The sequence below is a fragment of the Marmota monax genome, unplaced genomic scaffold, assembly GCF_021218885.2.
Source record: "Marmota monax isolate L192 unplaced genomic scaffold, Marmota_monax_Labrador192_F-V1.1 WCK01_AAM20220418_F8-fsc00014, whole genome shotgun sequence".
Lineage (NCBI taxonomy): Eukaryota > Metazoa > Chordata > Mammalia > Rodentia > Sciuridae > Marmota > Marmota monax.
The window spans coordinates 38,652,441-38,668,227 of NW_026695222.1; the positions used below are offsets into that span (position 1 = coordinate 38,652,441).

The 15,787-nt window shown below is 43.7% G+C and overlaps 1 protein-coding gene across 2 annotated transcripts in view; it reads left to right on the forward strand.

Annotated features, from left to right (window-relative positions):
* Dnajc5 (DnaJ heat shock protein family (Hsp40) member C5) overlaps window positions 1-15,787 on the forward strand; it is a 50,962-nt gene that overhangs the window by 14,427 nt on the left and 20,748 nt on the right. The gene's annotated exons all lie outside the window — the stretch shown is intronic.

The window sequence follows — 15,787 nt, forward strand, 5'->3', positions numbered from 1 at the left end:
TAGTGTCAAAATGAACCTCATTATTACATTTAACTATAGTACATTAATAAAAACATTTTAAAAAATCTTAGAAGTGATAGACTTCAAAGGCAAATGCAAAAAGTTGTACAATTAAAAAAAAAAAAAAACTAAACTAAACACCTTAGCTCTCTTAATAGAGAATACTCAATTTTGAGTAACCAGAACCCTAGTCAAGACAAGATGAAGTATAAGAAAGCTTGATATGCAGTCTTTGTCTCCTAGGCCAGTTAACTAAAGGCGAGGAAGGACCTATCAACAGTCCCCAGATGGCAGACCAGGAGTGCTCTACTACTGAGCTACATCCCCATATCCCCATTTTTATTTTTTATTTTGAGACAGGGTTTTGCTAAGTTACCAAAGCTGGCATTAGAACTTGCAGTCCTGCCTGTCTCCAGAGTAGTTGGCGGTACACGTGCAACACTGCACCCAACTGTAAGGAACCTTATAAAGAGGAAATCTTTGATTTGTTAAGTATTTTAGATACCTCTATGTACCAGGCAGAGAGTGCATCCCATTGCCTCTGGCATTTTGAATTTTTTCTTTTCTAAACACTTTTCAAGTAAGCGGTTTGATATAGGTTAAAACTTTTTTTGTGGCTACTTTTACTCCAAATTTTTCTTAGTGAACCTATTATTCAGAAAGTACAAGTTCCAGGCCTATAGTTTCTGTAAATAAAGTTAGCCAGTGTCCCAGACTTCTTGTATTTAGAGGAGCCTGTTTTCACAAGATGTATAGCTGAGATCTCTAACTGGTTGCCACTCAATCCTGGACCCAGTTTGGTTAAAATGCTCTACAGGTGGAGTGCGGTTGCACACATCCTGTGATCTCAGATACTTGGGAGGCTGAGGCAGGAGGAGTGCAGGTTTGAGACCAGCCTGGGCAATTTAGTTGGACCCTGCCTCAAAAAAATTTTTTTTAAAAGCAGGGCTTTGGTGGTGTGTTGGTTTGCAGGCACCTTGACCACCGTGATCCTTGGTGCCACCGGCTGTGCTGTGCCACATACTTACACCTCCAAGTGTGCAAGTACCTGAGGACTGTGGTGCAGAGACAGCATATCCTGCTGCAGTCTCCAGGGCCCTGGGCACCTGTGCATGGAAGTGTTCAGTTCCTGGCTAGTGAAGTTATGGAAGAAAGGAAAATCCAGAAGTGTAAGTGTCCTCCTGAGATATCTTTTAGGTTGGGAGCTGGAAGTGAAAGGGACAGAAGCTAAGTAAGTGTGGCAAGCTGTTGGGGAAAGGCCACAGTTACTTCCAATGTTAGTAGCATTTGATGGAGAGGATCTCTGCAGGGGCACAAGGCTGAACAGGAGCCTGAACTGATGAAGTTCCCTCCCACTTTTGTGCTGGAAGTTACAAAGAGCAATGACAGGAAGGCCCTCCAGAGGAGGAAGCAGAGAGTGACATTCTCTTTCTGTTAAGGAAGTTGGCTTTCAGGTCACTGGGGAATCTGAGCAGAAGGACACATATTACCTATGCTACAAAGTCCCTGGACTGAGTCTTATAAGACCTTCCAAAGGGTTTCCTTGCTGCTAAGGGGGTGAACAGAACTTGATGAATTGATGGAACTCACAGCCTTGGAGCACTAGGAGTATGTTACTTTTCTTGAGGACCTCAAAAGTTTTGTCAAGAGCCAGTGGAAGGCAGGCACTCTGGCGTACACCTGTAATCCCAGCTGCTTGGGAGGCTGAGACAGGAGAATCAAAAGTTCAAAGCCAACCTCAGCAACTTAGGCCCTGTCTCAAAATAAAATGGCCGGGGATGTGGCTCAGTGGTTAAGCACCGTGTGTTCAATGCCTAGTACAAAAACAAACCCAAAAAACCCCCCCAAAAAACCAAAAACGCCAGTGGGGCAGTCAAAGACACTGAAGGATTTAACTTTATGGTGAGCTTTGGCTAGTGAACAAAACCTACACTGACACCAGGCTCAGGTGCTTGCTAACATCATAAGAAAATATAAGCAGGGGCTGGGATTGTAGCTCAGTGGTAGAGCGCTCACCTCGCACATGTGAGACCCTGGGTTCGATCCTCAGCATCACATAAAAATAAATAAGTGAAATAAAGGTGTTGTGTTCAACCACAACTAAAAAAAAAAAAATTAAAAAAAAGAAGATATAAGCAAATTTAAATGATTACTACTGTGCTGTCATTTACTGTTCATTTGGGAGTTTTCCCTGTACAAGTCTATTATTTGTATGTTTTTGTGTAACGTAATGATGGACAAAATAATTATTTTGTCTCTTGAAAAAATGAATCAAAAACTACTGGGCTGTAACTCAGTGGTAGAACACTTGCCTAGCATGCACAAGGAGACCCTGGGTTTAGTCTCCAGTGCTTAAAATTAAAAACCAAACAACATCACCCAACAACTCAGAGTTGGAGAGCTCTATGGAGCAGCAGTTAGAGAGGTCCTATACATGGTCCTGGTTGCTGGAGAGGGCAAAGGACACTGTGGACCTGACAGGTGCCTTCCCTTGGCCTCTCACTGTTCCTGGAGTCACTGGAGGTCACTTGAGACCCCACTTAAGATGCCAAGTTGTTAAAAGAAAAACTTTACTCAGATTGAATATAGTTTATTTGAGCAAAGAAGTGCTTTGTAAATCAGACAAGACTCTGAACCAGTGAAGATTCAGAGAGCTTCATCCAGCAACTCTGGTCAGGCAGTGTTTACATACAGAAGAGAAACATGACTTACAGAATAGACTGATTGCTCCCAGCTCAGTTTCCAGGCATGTTGGGTGTGGGTGTGGTTTTTTGATGTTTTAAGCCCCTGGAGTTGGGCATGTCTCAGAGCTAGCTTGGCGTATTTGGGTTGGTGCCTCTTACCTTCTGGTGTCTGCTGGGCTCAATGGAATCGCTGGTTGTTGGCATCCTTGCAAGGAAGCAGTCAGTCTGAACTCACATTTGCTGGCATTGTTAAAGACAGTTCACATGTGGGACGTGCTGGCCAGCCATGTCTCCACTGTGGATTTTTCCAGGAGCAGCCTGAGGGCAGGAATGCGGGTGCCACCTCTGCCATGTGTCTCAGGACATGTTCTCTTGGAAACACCCGAGTTTCTGAAGCACTGTATGAGCTCCAACTTACCACTGTATCTCAACATCTGCTCTGGAGCTGGTTCTGCTGCAATGATCAGTCCATTTTCAGGGGCCAGGCTGCAGAAGAATGAGCAGCAGGTGCTCTGCCCTGGCCCATGGCTCTCCTGGGTGTGTAAGGAGGTATGTTAGCCTGCACTGCTCTAAGACTGGCCGTGTGTGTGTTTATGCCTATGCTATTTGAGGTTGAGGTGTGAATGATTATCCCCTGCAGATATTAGTAAGACTCTCTTGGTAGGCACTCACAACAGTGGATCTCCTCTTAGTTACTGGTTGCTGTATGTTCTCTCTGCCATGACAGCTGGAGGGCAGCAGATGCCTGCCTGGGCTGGAAAGTACTCCATTTCCTTCCTTCCTTCCTTCCTCCCTCCCTCCCTCCCTCCCTGATAATCGAACCCAGGGCCTCTCACATGTTAGGCAAGCGCTCTACCACTGGGCCACCGCCCCAGCCCCAATACTCCATTTTCTGAGAGTTCAGTATGGTGAATTTAAGAATGCCAACAACTGGGCTGGGCAAAGTGACACAGGCCTGTGATGCCAGATGCCGCAGTCTGGCTGGGCACAAATCACGAGCCACTGAAGCAGGAACAAACTTTATTTTTAAACTGCAGGAAAACACTTCACACAGCTCCCGGAGAATCCTCCCGTACGCCACGCGGCTCGTCCAGGAACCCCCAGCCGGAAATATCTCTCCCGGAAATCCCTCCTCCTGCACTTCCCCAACCAATGGGAACTCTCAGGGAATCCCCGGAAATCCCCACGAGAACTCTAAAATAGTGCGAGAACTCAAAAGTAGCAGCAGAGGTGGATAGTAATGCCTCGCCTGTCAATCAATACTGTTGGCAAAATGCCAGGGGCCATACAGACTCGGCCGTGGCTCTCAGCATCTCCCCCTTTTTGTTTAATTAAACAACAAGCAATGTGGCTTAGGGACCGTGCCTGTTAGGCAGTCCAATTCAACATATGGTCCTTACCCGTCATCGGATGAACTGACCTCTAGGCGTCAGCCTCCTGTCTTAGGTTGGTACCACTGCAATTGGATCATACCCGTCACTGACTGCCGGTCCAGCATACAGCCATACTTGTGGCTAGGCCTTTGCACCAGTGGGGGGCGTGAGGTTCTTTGCCTCACCTCTGTTGGCCCCCAAATTTGGCCTTGGTGCCAGTGGGGGGGGTGAGGTTCTTTGCCTCACCTCTGTTGGCCCCCAAATTTTAGACCATCACTAGTAGAAGGGAGGAGGATGCAAAATGCCATGACACTAAGCCAATTGAGGGCTCCTTTGAAAAATTGTACCACCGGTGACACCATCAGCAAAAATACTCCAGCACTACCACAATTCCGTGCACCAACAGATAGTTCACAATGCATACAAGTGATACATAGTCCAGGCAAGTTCTGCAAGCAGTTCAAAGCAGAGGAATCTGTCAATATGTCCATTTCCTCCCAAAGTAAATCGACTCCTTGATTGAGCATTACTTGTTGAGTTATTATTCATTGATGCATCAGTTTATACAGTTTGTTGTGATAACTATCGAAGAAGCTGTAGTTTGGTTTTATCTTTGTCTTCACCAGCACTGGGATGAAGATAGGAATTCTGGCAATGATGCTAAGAAAAAAATTATGTAACATTCCAACAGGCACTAAGAAAACAATTTTTTGAACAATTTACATTATCCTGAACAGAATTATTAAATGTAATGAGAAGGAAAGGTGAAAGTAAACAAACAGATCTGTTAACCTCCTTATTCACATATTAAAACAGTTTTCAACAGCTGTTTACCCAATCTAAATTAAACCATTAAAATCACGTGAATAAAAAAATTCGGATCCATTTATTCATGAGCGCTCCTCATATATGATATATGGACATACGCACATACAGACATACAACACAAAACAGAAGTGTGCACACATAACATACAACACATAAGACAATAGTAAAGGCCTTGTAGCTTTACCTAGGTGAAATCTCCATTGCAATGCTTAAAAACTCCACAGTCAAAAAATAAAACTGATCAGAAAAACATTAACCTAGGTCTGTATGAGCTCAAAAATAAAATAGAACTTTATGATGTGGGAAAAGGCAAATAATAAAATAAATATTGAAAAAAGCATCCTGGTTAATCACTGTCGCAGATGTAAGAATAGCCAAACTGGAGCTCTGGATATCAGCTGTTATGGATTTGAGTCAAATCACCTTTTGTTTTGTTTTTTGGTCCGTAGAATTCGCTTTGGTTAGTTTTTCTGGAATCCAAGTCGGCTGTTGTTCTCCCTGTGGAAACACACAAACAGAACCCCGACTCCAGACAATAACTGGGTCAGGACCTTTCCATTGTCCTGTTAGAATATCCTTCCAAAGTACCTTAGGCTTATGTACATTTTTTGAACACATATGCCTTTCCGCAGCACTAAGCCCTGATGAATCCAAATTTAAAAAGTTTAGAGTAAAAAGGGTTATTTTAAGTTTATCTTTGGGTGATATATACCCCTTTCCAATTCCCTCTTTTTGCTTTAATAAGTACATTTTAATAGTTTGATGAGCTCTTTCAACTATGCCTTGTCCCTGAGGATTGTATGGGATTCCTGTTATATGAGTCATGCCAAATGATGAGCAAAATTGTTTAAAAGAGGTAGAAGTACAACCAGGACCATTATCTGTTTTTAACTGTTTTGGAATGCCCACAGTGGCAAAATTTTGTAAGCAATGAGCTATAACATCTTTAGTTTTTTCTCCGGAATGAAGGGAGCCCATCAAAAATCCGGAAGAAGTATCAACTGTAACATGCAAATATTTTAATTTTCCAAATTGTGGCAAGTGTGTGACGTCCATCTGCCAAATATGGTTAGGTATCAGTCCTCTAGGATTGACTCCAAGATTAACTTGTGGTAAAAAAGGTCACACAATTTTGACATTGTTTTATTATTTGTCTAGCTTGTTCCTTAGTTAATTTAAAATGCTTTTGTAAAGTATTAGCATTGACATGGAACCTTTTATGAAAATGTGTAGCTTCTTCTAGTGTAGAGAAAATATGTATGTCATGTGTAGTTTTATCTGCTAAATCGTTGCCCAAACTAAGGGCTCCAGGCAATCCTGTATGTGCTCTGATATGTCCTATAAAGAATGGATCTTTTCTGTCCCAGATTAGACTTTGTATAGCAGTAAACAGTAGAGGAAGGGGAAATCCTGCCAGCATCTTCAAGGGATACTATAGCATTAACTATATACTGACTATCAGAAAATAAATTAAATACAGAATCTTTAAACATCACAAAAGCTTGTAAAGCTGCATTAAGCTCTACCTTTTGAGCTGATTGTTTGGGTACTAAAAATGTAAAAGTTTGATCAGGGGTAACTACTGCTGCTGTACCATTATTTGACCCATCAGTGAATACATTTGGAGCATTCATGATAGGGGTTTTTCTTGTCATTTTTGGAAAAACTACAGGATGCGAAGACCAAAAAGACAACAAAGGATTAGATGGTAAGTGATTATCAAATGAAACATTAGATTTACACATGATTATTGCCCAAGTATTTAACTCATTAGCTAACTCATCAATTTGATCCATAGTATATGGAGTAATAATTTTATTGGGAGAAATTCCAAACACTCCCTTTGCTGCTTTTATTCCTTTGAGTATTAATTGTCCTACAGCCTCAGGATACCTAGTAAGAATAGTGTTAGGAGAATAAGATAAATGTATCCACCATAATGGACCTTCTTGCCAAAATACTCCTGTAGGAATATTTTTTGTTGGTATTACAATAAATAATAAAGGCAAAGTTATATCAATTCTATCCAAATGCATATTTTCCATATATGTTTCAATAATTTTTAATGCCTTTCTTGCTTCAGGCGTTAACATGCGGGGTGAATTTGGATCTGATGGACCTTTTAGGATATCAAATAAAGGTCCCAACTCTCCTGTTGGTATGCCTAGATAAGGCCTTATCCAATTTATGTCTCCTAATAACTTTTGAAAGTCGTTAAGTGATTTGAGTTGATCTACTCGTATTTGAATTTTTGGTGGACGGACCATGGTTGAGGATAATAGAACTCCTAAATAATTAATTGGAAAATTTAATTGTCCTTTATCTATTGCTATCTCTAGATTATAATTTTTTAATAAATTTGTAAGTGTGGCATAACATTCTAGCAATGTGTTTTTATCTTTGTGTGCTAACAATACATCATCCATATAGTGAAATATTTGTAGTTTAGGATTTTGATTTCTAAGTGGCTGGATTGCTTTGTTAACATAAATTTGACACATAGTTGGGCTGTTAGCCATCCCTTGAGGGAGTACTTTCCATTCATATCTCTGATCAGGACCTTCATGATTCAGTGCAGGGATAGTAAATGCAAAACGTGGACTATCCTCAGGATGAATTGGAATTGAAAAAAAAAACAATCTTTAATATCTATAGCTAAAACGTACCAGGTTTTTGGCAAAGCAGACAATTGAGGAATCCCCGATTGAGCAGGTCCCATAATAAACCATCTCATTATTAATGGCTCTTAAATCTTGCAATAATCTCCATTTACCAGATTTCTTTTTAATGACATAAATGGGAGTATTTTTATTGTAAGGAGATACGGAAGGTTGTATATGTCCCTCCACTAATTGTTGTTTGACCAGGTCATGGGCTATTTGTATCTTTTCTTTAGTCAGGGGCCACTGAGGAACCCATACTGGTCTTTCTGATTTCCAAGTAATTTTTATTGCCTCAGTGACCCCTTCTGAAAACCCAGTCTATGTCTATTTATTCCTTGATCTATTTGAATTGGTACTGCTATACCTTGTTCTCCTAATCTTTTTTCTTTGCTGAAACCTTGTCTAGCCCTGATAGTGGGCGCATTTGGATTGATGTTATTTGTTAATGTCAAACCTAATTGATCTAGGACATCTCGTCCCCATAAATTTATAGGAAGATGATCCAATACATATGGCTGTATAGTTCCTTCACCTCCTTCAGGATCCTTCCAATCTAATACCATTGCACGTCATATGGGGATTAGTCGCCACTCCTAGGCCTCGAAGCGTTTGAGTGGCTTGTTGTAACGGCCAATGTTTTGGCCATTCTTGACGAGAGATGATGCTAAGGTCAGCACCTCTATCCAGTAGCCCATTAAATTCATGTCCTTGAATATTTAGTTTTAGCATGGGGCGAGAATCTAAATTTAAAGACAGCATAGCCCAATCTACACCTGTGGAGCCTAATCCCCTGGAACCTCTTTCTATAGTACTGCTGGAAAATTTATCATGTAGGCTGGGTATTATTAATAACTGTGCTATTCTATCTCCTGGTGAAATTACTGATATACCCTTTGGAGAACTAGCTATAATTTTTATTTCACCTTCATAATCGGGGTCAATTACCCCGGGACTTATCATAAGTCCTTTTAGCGTAGAAGAACTGCGTCCTAACAATAAGCCTACTGTTCCTTGGGGAAGAGGTCCTTTTACTCCTGTGGGAATGATTTGAACTCCCATCTCTGGAGTTAGTACTGCTCTGGCGGAGGCGCAGATGTCCAACCCTGCGCTCCCTCTGGTTCGTCTGATGAGAGATCTGATGGATAATGTGTCCTGGGCGCTATCCTGATGGTGTTGCTGGGTTCCTCCAGTGCCCCGTACATTTGTGGTCGTGGGCCCCGGAGCATTGGGCCCCCCTGTCCGTTTTTTGGCAATGGAGCCCGATGCCTTTCTCCACAATATCATGGGTAAACACTTGGTCCTTGTCTGTTTTTTGATAACGGAATACCCTCTATGGTGGTTTGAGAACGGCATTCATTAGCCCAATGTTTCCCTCTACGGCATCGTGGGCAAATACCGGGTATTCTATTCCTTTGATACCTAGCTTTGTTAAACCCTCCTCCTATGGGGCAACTCCTTTTAAAATGTCCTGTTTGATCACAATTATAGCATGTTTTTGGCCTGGCATCTAAAGCCTGTTGTACTGCTGCTAAGACTTGCCCTTGTTCATTAATGTCTCTACATAATTTAATATATGTGTTTAAATCTTCATGTCTCCGTGGTCTAATGACCTCTCTGCAGCAACGATTTGCTTGGTCATAAGCCAGTTGTTTTATAAATGGCATTGCCTGTTCTGTATCCCCAAAAATTCTGGAAGCTGCTTGAATAAGCCTATCTACAAATTCAGCGTAAGGTTCATTAGTTCCTTGTATTACCTTAGATAATTGACCTTGTAAATCTCATGCCCCTGTAAAGTTTTCCATGCCCTAACCGCATCTACAGCAATTTGTGCGTATACACCAGGATCATATTCAATTTGTTGCCGTTGACCCTCATAAGGTCCTTTTCCTAACAACATATCTAGATTTCTTTGAGGGTAACCGGCTGCTGCATTTCGCCTAGCTGTCTCCCTGCAAAATTCCTCATTGGCAACCTTCCATAACAAATATTGTCCTCCATTTAGCACAGATCGACACATGTTAGCCCAATCTGCTGGCGTCGTGTCCAAGTTGGTAATGGATTCGACCATGCTTACAGTGAACGGTGCTTGAGGACCATAGGTTGTTACAGCCTCTTTTAGCTGCTTCACTGTTTTGAAATCTAAAGCACGGTGAATTCGCTGCCCTCCTGCCTGCTCAAGTACAGGGCATGCTAATCTTTGAGGTCCTGTCTCAGGATCCCATCTATCAACTACGGGGTTTGAGGGCCACTCAGCTATCTCCATAGGGAGAGCTGTTGGTTGAATTACGCTCTCTGGTGATAGAACGGTGTTAGTAGCAGCCTCCTGTTGTAGCTTTTTCCCTAATAGCTGTTTCTCCTGTAAGCTTTCTTCCTTTAAATTTTCTTCCTCTGTCTGACTAGCTTGAGAGACCTTCTCTTTTGCTTGATCTAAAATGTCTTTCTCCATGGTCTGAACCTCTAACAATTTACTTAACACTCTTTCAGTTTGTTTTTTACTAATTTCTAATCTGTTATAAAGATAACGCAACCCAATAAGATAACACAAAACAAAACCGAAACAGAATGAAACAAAAACGGAACAAAAAATTGTTGTATCAATTTTCCTATTTTCTTGATATGTGCATTTGTGGTCTATTTCTATCTCTTCCTCAGGGGCGAACAACTTCAAACCTTGAGCCAACCATTTTTCCCAATCTGCCTGAGAAAATTCTAGGGATAGGCAGCTTGAAACAAACACAAAACAAATCAAAACAAGAACACATTGGTTTTTAAAATGGTCACCCATTCTCTCGCCTTCCCTTAGGGGCAAGCAATTTCACTTACCCCGAAGCTTCAGACGTTCCCCGTTCGGGCCACAATTGCCGCAGTCTGGCTGGGCACAAATCACGAGCCACTGAAGCAGGAACAAACTCTATTTTTGAACTGCAGAAAAACACTTCACACAGCTACTGGGGAATCCTCCCGAATGCCATGCAGCTCGTCCAGGAACCCCCAGCCGGAAATATCTGTCCCGGAAATCCCTCCTCCTGCACTTCCCCAACCAATGGGAACTCTCGGGGAATCCCCGGAAATCCCCAGGAGAGAAAAGTAGCGGCAGAGGCGGATAGTAATGCCTCGCCTGTCAGTCAATACTGTTGGCAAAATGCCAGGGGCCATATAGACTCGGCCGTGGCTCTCAGCAGCCAGAGACTTGAGAGGCTGAGGCAGAGGATTGCAGGTTCAAAGTCAGCCTCAGAAACTTCAACTGTCTCTGAAAATAAAAAGGGCTGGGGATGTGGCTCAGTGATAAAGCATCCCTAGGTTCCATTCTCAATACCAAAAAAGAGTGCCAACCACCGGCGTGCTCTTGCTTGTTCACCTGTGGAGGTCACTGTTTCGCTGTCTCGTCTGGTTTCATATTTGCAGCTGGGCCTCTGCTGGGTGTCCTGGACCTTGTAGACCATGGCAGTTGCTCTGCCGAGGACCTGTTCTTGAGCAGTGTGATCAGATGGGTCATCACAGACCACTGTTGCCCTCTTGCTGTTGCAGCTTGTCCTCCTCCTCCTCGGTGTGGGGAGATGCACAGCTGGGTGAACAGTGGCTACCCACCTGTGGTCCAGGTTGTCTCATTGGTATCACGATTAAAGTGAAGGTGACATGCAGCAGGACTGGAGGGCAGGCAGAGGTGTGTTGGGCACTAGTCAGGGGACAGGAACATTTCGGTGGCTCCTTACCTGTTCATCCATAGATCACCTCCTGAGTGGCAGGTTTTTGAGAATATACCTTTTCTTTTTAACTTTCCTTGTACTTAAACACAGATCTATAGGTTTTTTTTTAAATTGTAGTTATAGATTAACAGAATGCCTTTATTTTATTTGTTTATTTTTATATGGTGCTGAGGATCGAACTCGGTACCTTACACATACGAGGCAAGTGCTCTGCTACTGAGCTACAGCACCAGCCCTCTATAGTTGTTTTTGCTCAACTTCTGACCTCCTCTTCCTTTTGAATTATTGTATTCTTTTTTTATATATATTTTTTTTAGTTGTAGATGAACACAATACCTTTATTTTATTTATTTATTTTTATGTGGTGATGAGAATCGAACCTAGTGCCTCATTTGTATGAGGCAAGCGCTCTGCCACTGAGCCACAATCCCAGTCCTTGAATTATTGTATTCTAAGCATCAGTTTATTAGAGAAAATATTAAGTGAGGTTTCTGGGCGTAAGTTGCTGCTGACAATTCCACAAGCTCGGCATGGTGGCCACATCTGTGATCCCAGCTACTCTAGAGCTGAGGTGGCAGAGTAGTGAGTTCAGGGGCAACAAGGGAGGCCCCCATCTCAAAAATACATTAATTCAACAAAAGTTTACTGAACGCTGCTAAAACGTCAGGCAGTAGCTTGGTTGATAGACAGGAGGGCTTCAGGGGGAGGCTCCTGATGTTTCTCCGTAGCTAATCATATCCTTGGAATGCTTTGCAGTGTGGGAAGCGCTGCTTGCAGGCAAGGTGTGACCCTGTGAAGGCAACTGGATTCTTTCTCAGGTGACTGCCTTGTGAGTGGTGGCCAGTCTTGTTTTCTCACATAACTTTGTGAATCGCAAGGGTGGAATGTTTGTTTTCCTTAGTGCACAGACATGGGAACGCCGTCTGTGGCCAGGCAGAGTGCTGATGGTAGGTGGAGAGTGCTGCTGCTCCTGCCAGCTGCTCCCGGACTGCATGCTGGTTCTGCTGGCGTGGGGTTACATTTGCTCCCTTTCCAGTTCATCAGTGATGGAAACGGTTGGACTTAAAGAAGCCATCAGTTTTACTTTTCTATGTTTTAGGCTCAGCATCACTGTTGCTTCTTTTTTCTTAGTTAATTGAGGAAAGGTGAAATCTCTCGGGGGTTCCCATGTTTGCAGTGCTAGGAATTTGTTCCATTTGAAATGGGACAGTGACCGGACAGTATCCTCATTCTTTCCACACTGTGACTGATTTCTTCAGATGTTTTTAAGGGTTCATTGGTGGCCGTTGTTCCTGCTGTGTACTCTGCTGGAGTGGAGAGGGAATTCAGAGTGACACACAAGCTTCTCAGCCTGTTTTGTGCTCTGTGTCCCTGGTCCATTCCACTTGATGGCAGCCGACTTCTATGTGGCTCATCACGGATTTCAAATAAAGTTTCCCCAGTTGATTTTGTGTCTGGAATTCTTGTTTTTAAAGCAAATGAGCCCAGGGTACTCAGGGCAGAGTAGCAGTACCTGCCTGTGCCCCACGACACCTTCTTCCCCCAGAGATGTTGTGGGGGTCCCGCCTGACTCAGCTGCCCTGTGGCTGTGCTGTCACTTCAGGGGCCCTCCTTCTCCCTCCTTCTCGACTTCTGCTGTCTGTTCTTTCTAGAGTGTTCCTCTTCCCTAGTCCCCAGCAACCTTTTCTTACAATTGACCCTTTTTTTAGCCTCTGTTTTTTTTGTTTGTTTGTTGGTTGGTTGGTTTGTCATACTGTGGATGGAACCCTTGGGGAACTCTACCACTAAGCTGGGGTGACAGTTGTATGCCACCGTGACTGGCTAGCTTATGTTTTCAGACCCTTCATGATAGGATGGACTGTCCCTGTGGCCTGGGCACTTTCCATCCTTATGCCTTGGCCTGTCAGTGGCTCACTGGGTTTGCCTGTCCAGTCCCCATCGTGGGATAACCTACAGTGGACAGAAGCTGAAGAGCCCAGCAGGATAGCTGTAGACCCTCCTGAGGGCCACTCCCATACCTGTTCATGTCTACACTGCTAGTTGGCACCACCTAGACTTTAGTCCTTAAAGCCTGGGAACCTGGGACTTGGATGATGTTGTGACTCGTCGGGTTTGCCTTAGGGTTGCCCTTAAAACCCTCCTTGTCTTCATGATGGAATACTTTGTGTTATAAGCATGCTTGTTGGCTGGCTCCTTTCCCTGTGAAGATGGCCTGCATTCTTCCCTGAATGTACCTGCTTTCCTAAATAAATCTCTCTGAAAACTAAAATAAATTGCGATTGTTTTAATGTATATAGAAATACTAAAGAATTTGTGATTTTTTTGTGAAAATTTCACAGAGAGCCTCATGGTTTCAGATGTTTTTGAGTAACGGAGGATGTTGAAGGTGGAACAAAGATCTGACTTGGAAAAGTTCCCAGGAAGCCAGAGGCCCCCAGTAAGGGCCAGGGAAAGAGGAGCCACTCGCCTGTGAGTGCTTCTGGGACTGGGTTGCCACTTTGGCACATGGGAGCTGGCCTGTGTCTCCTGCCACAGGACATCTTGAGAATACTTTCCACCTTGGGGTTGGGAAGGGTTTCTTAAACATAAGCAGAAAAGGGAAAAATTGATCGATCAATTCAGAAAGATTTTATATGATTATTTACATAAAAATTAAGAACTTATAGTGCCTGTCCTCCCAGCTACTCAGGAAGCTTAGGGGGGATTGGGAATTCAAGGCCAGCTTGGGCAACATGGTGAGAGCCTGTCTCAAAAAACAAAAGAGTAGGGCTGGGGTTGTAGCTCAGTGATAGAACACTTGCCTGGCATGGTTCAATTCTCAGCACTGCATATAAATAAATAAAATAAAGGTCCACTGATAATTAAAACAAATACATACTTTTTAAAAAGATTGCCTGGGTGTGGTGGCACATGCCTGTAATCCCAGCAGTTTGGGAGGTTACGGCAGAAAGATGGTGAGTTCAAAGCCAGCCTCAGCAAAAGCGAGGCACTGAGCAACTCAGTGAGACCCTGTCTCTAGATTAAATATAAAACAGGGCTGGGGATGTGGCTTAGTGGTCGAGGGCCCCTGAGTTCAATTTCCAGTACCAAAAACAAAACAAAACAAAAAAGAGCAGCTTCATATAGCTGTTGTTAACAATGTGCATATAGCTAACACTATACTACCATATCCTTGAGAGAGGAAGCTTTATGTTATATGTCTTTTGAACAGTATAATTTTTTAAAATTTAAAATTAAAGGCTGGGGGAAGGGGGTTGGGGTGGTAGAGTGCTTGCCTCACGCACATGAGAAACTGGGTTTGATCCCTAGCACCACATTAAAATAAAAGCATGCTGTCCATCCACAACTATAAATAGATAGATAGATAGATATGAAATAAAATTAAGGGTTGGAGGTGTAGCTCAGTGATAGAGCCCTTGCCTAGCCTGCATGAGGTCCTGGCCTTGATCCCCAGCACTACGCAAAAACAGTAACACCAAACGTGTTAAAAGACATCACAGTAAGTAAAATGAATTTGGAGAAGAAGAATTTGTAAAACATTTGTGACCAGTATAATGGAGTCCTGGGTATCGACATGGTCGACAGCAGGCCTGGGCACTGTGCAGACGCCACAGGTAGGAGAACTTGAAGCACCCGAGTAGCTCTCAGAGCTATGGGAGTGAGGTGGCACCTGCCACCCAGCAGTCCCACTGCTGGCCACCTGCCCTGAGCAGTCCTCCCCGGATTGCATGTGTTTGATTCCAGTCTGCCACAAGTTGTGGTGCCAGTCACTAACAGCACATTTGAAGTGCAAGCCCAGACATTGTCCTTTCCTCGTCTGAGTTAGTGTGTGGAGACCAGTGGGTCGCCACCACAGAGCACACAGCACCAGCACGCCACCTGCCTCTGGCAGCTCTCTCTGCTCTCTGTGGCCTGTTTCACCTGTTGAGAATGTCATGCAACAGCATGCCACCGTGGGGACAACCTTTCACACAGCGCTAAGCCTTTGAGGGCCATCCACGCCATGGATGAGCAGTGCTCCCTTGTGTGGTGGCTCCCTCTTTGTCATCCAGTCACTAGCTGAGTGGTATCTAGTGGCTTCTGGGTTTGGTATTTATAAATGTTCCCATACTTGTCACTTTAAGGAAAGTGCGCTGTCTTTCCGGAGTGGCTGTCCTGCACTCCCAGCAGCATGCACAGGGCTTCCCTCCATTCCCACCAGCACTCAGCATGTCACATTGCTTTTGAAAGCAGTTCTTTGTTTTGTGTTTCTGAGACGGGCTCTTGCTATGTTGCTGCTGTGATTTGGATATGAAATGTCCCCCAAAGACTTGTGTGTCGAAGCCTTGGTCCCAGTGCTGCAGTGTCCAAGGTGCATGTTCTTTGCAAGTAATCCTCCCATGAGGACTCTGGCCTCCTCAGTGGACGGCTCTGCTGCAGGGCTGAGTGGACTATTGGGAGGCGGGACCTAGGTGCAGGCACTGGATCCTTGAGGATGTGCCCATGGGGACTAGGGTCTTGTGCCAGTCCCTTCTGCCTTTCTTCAGGCTCAG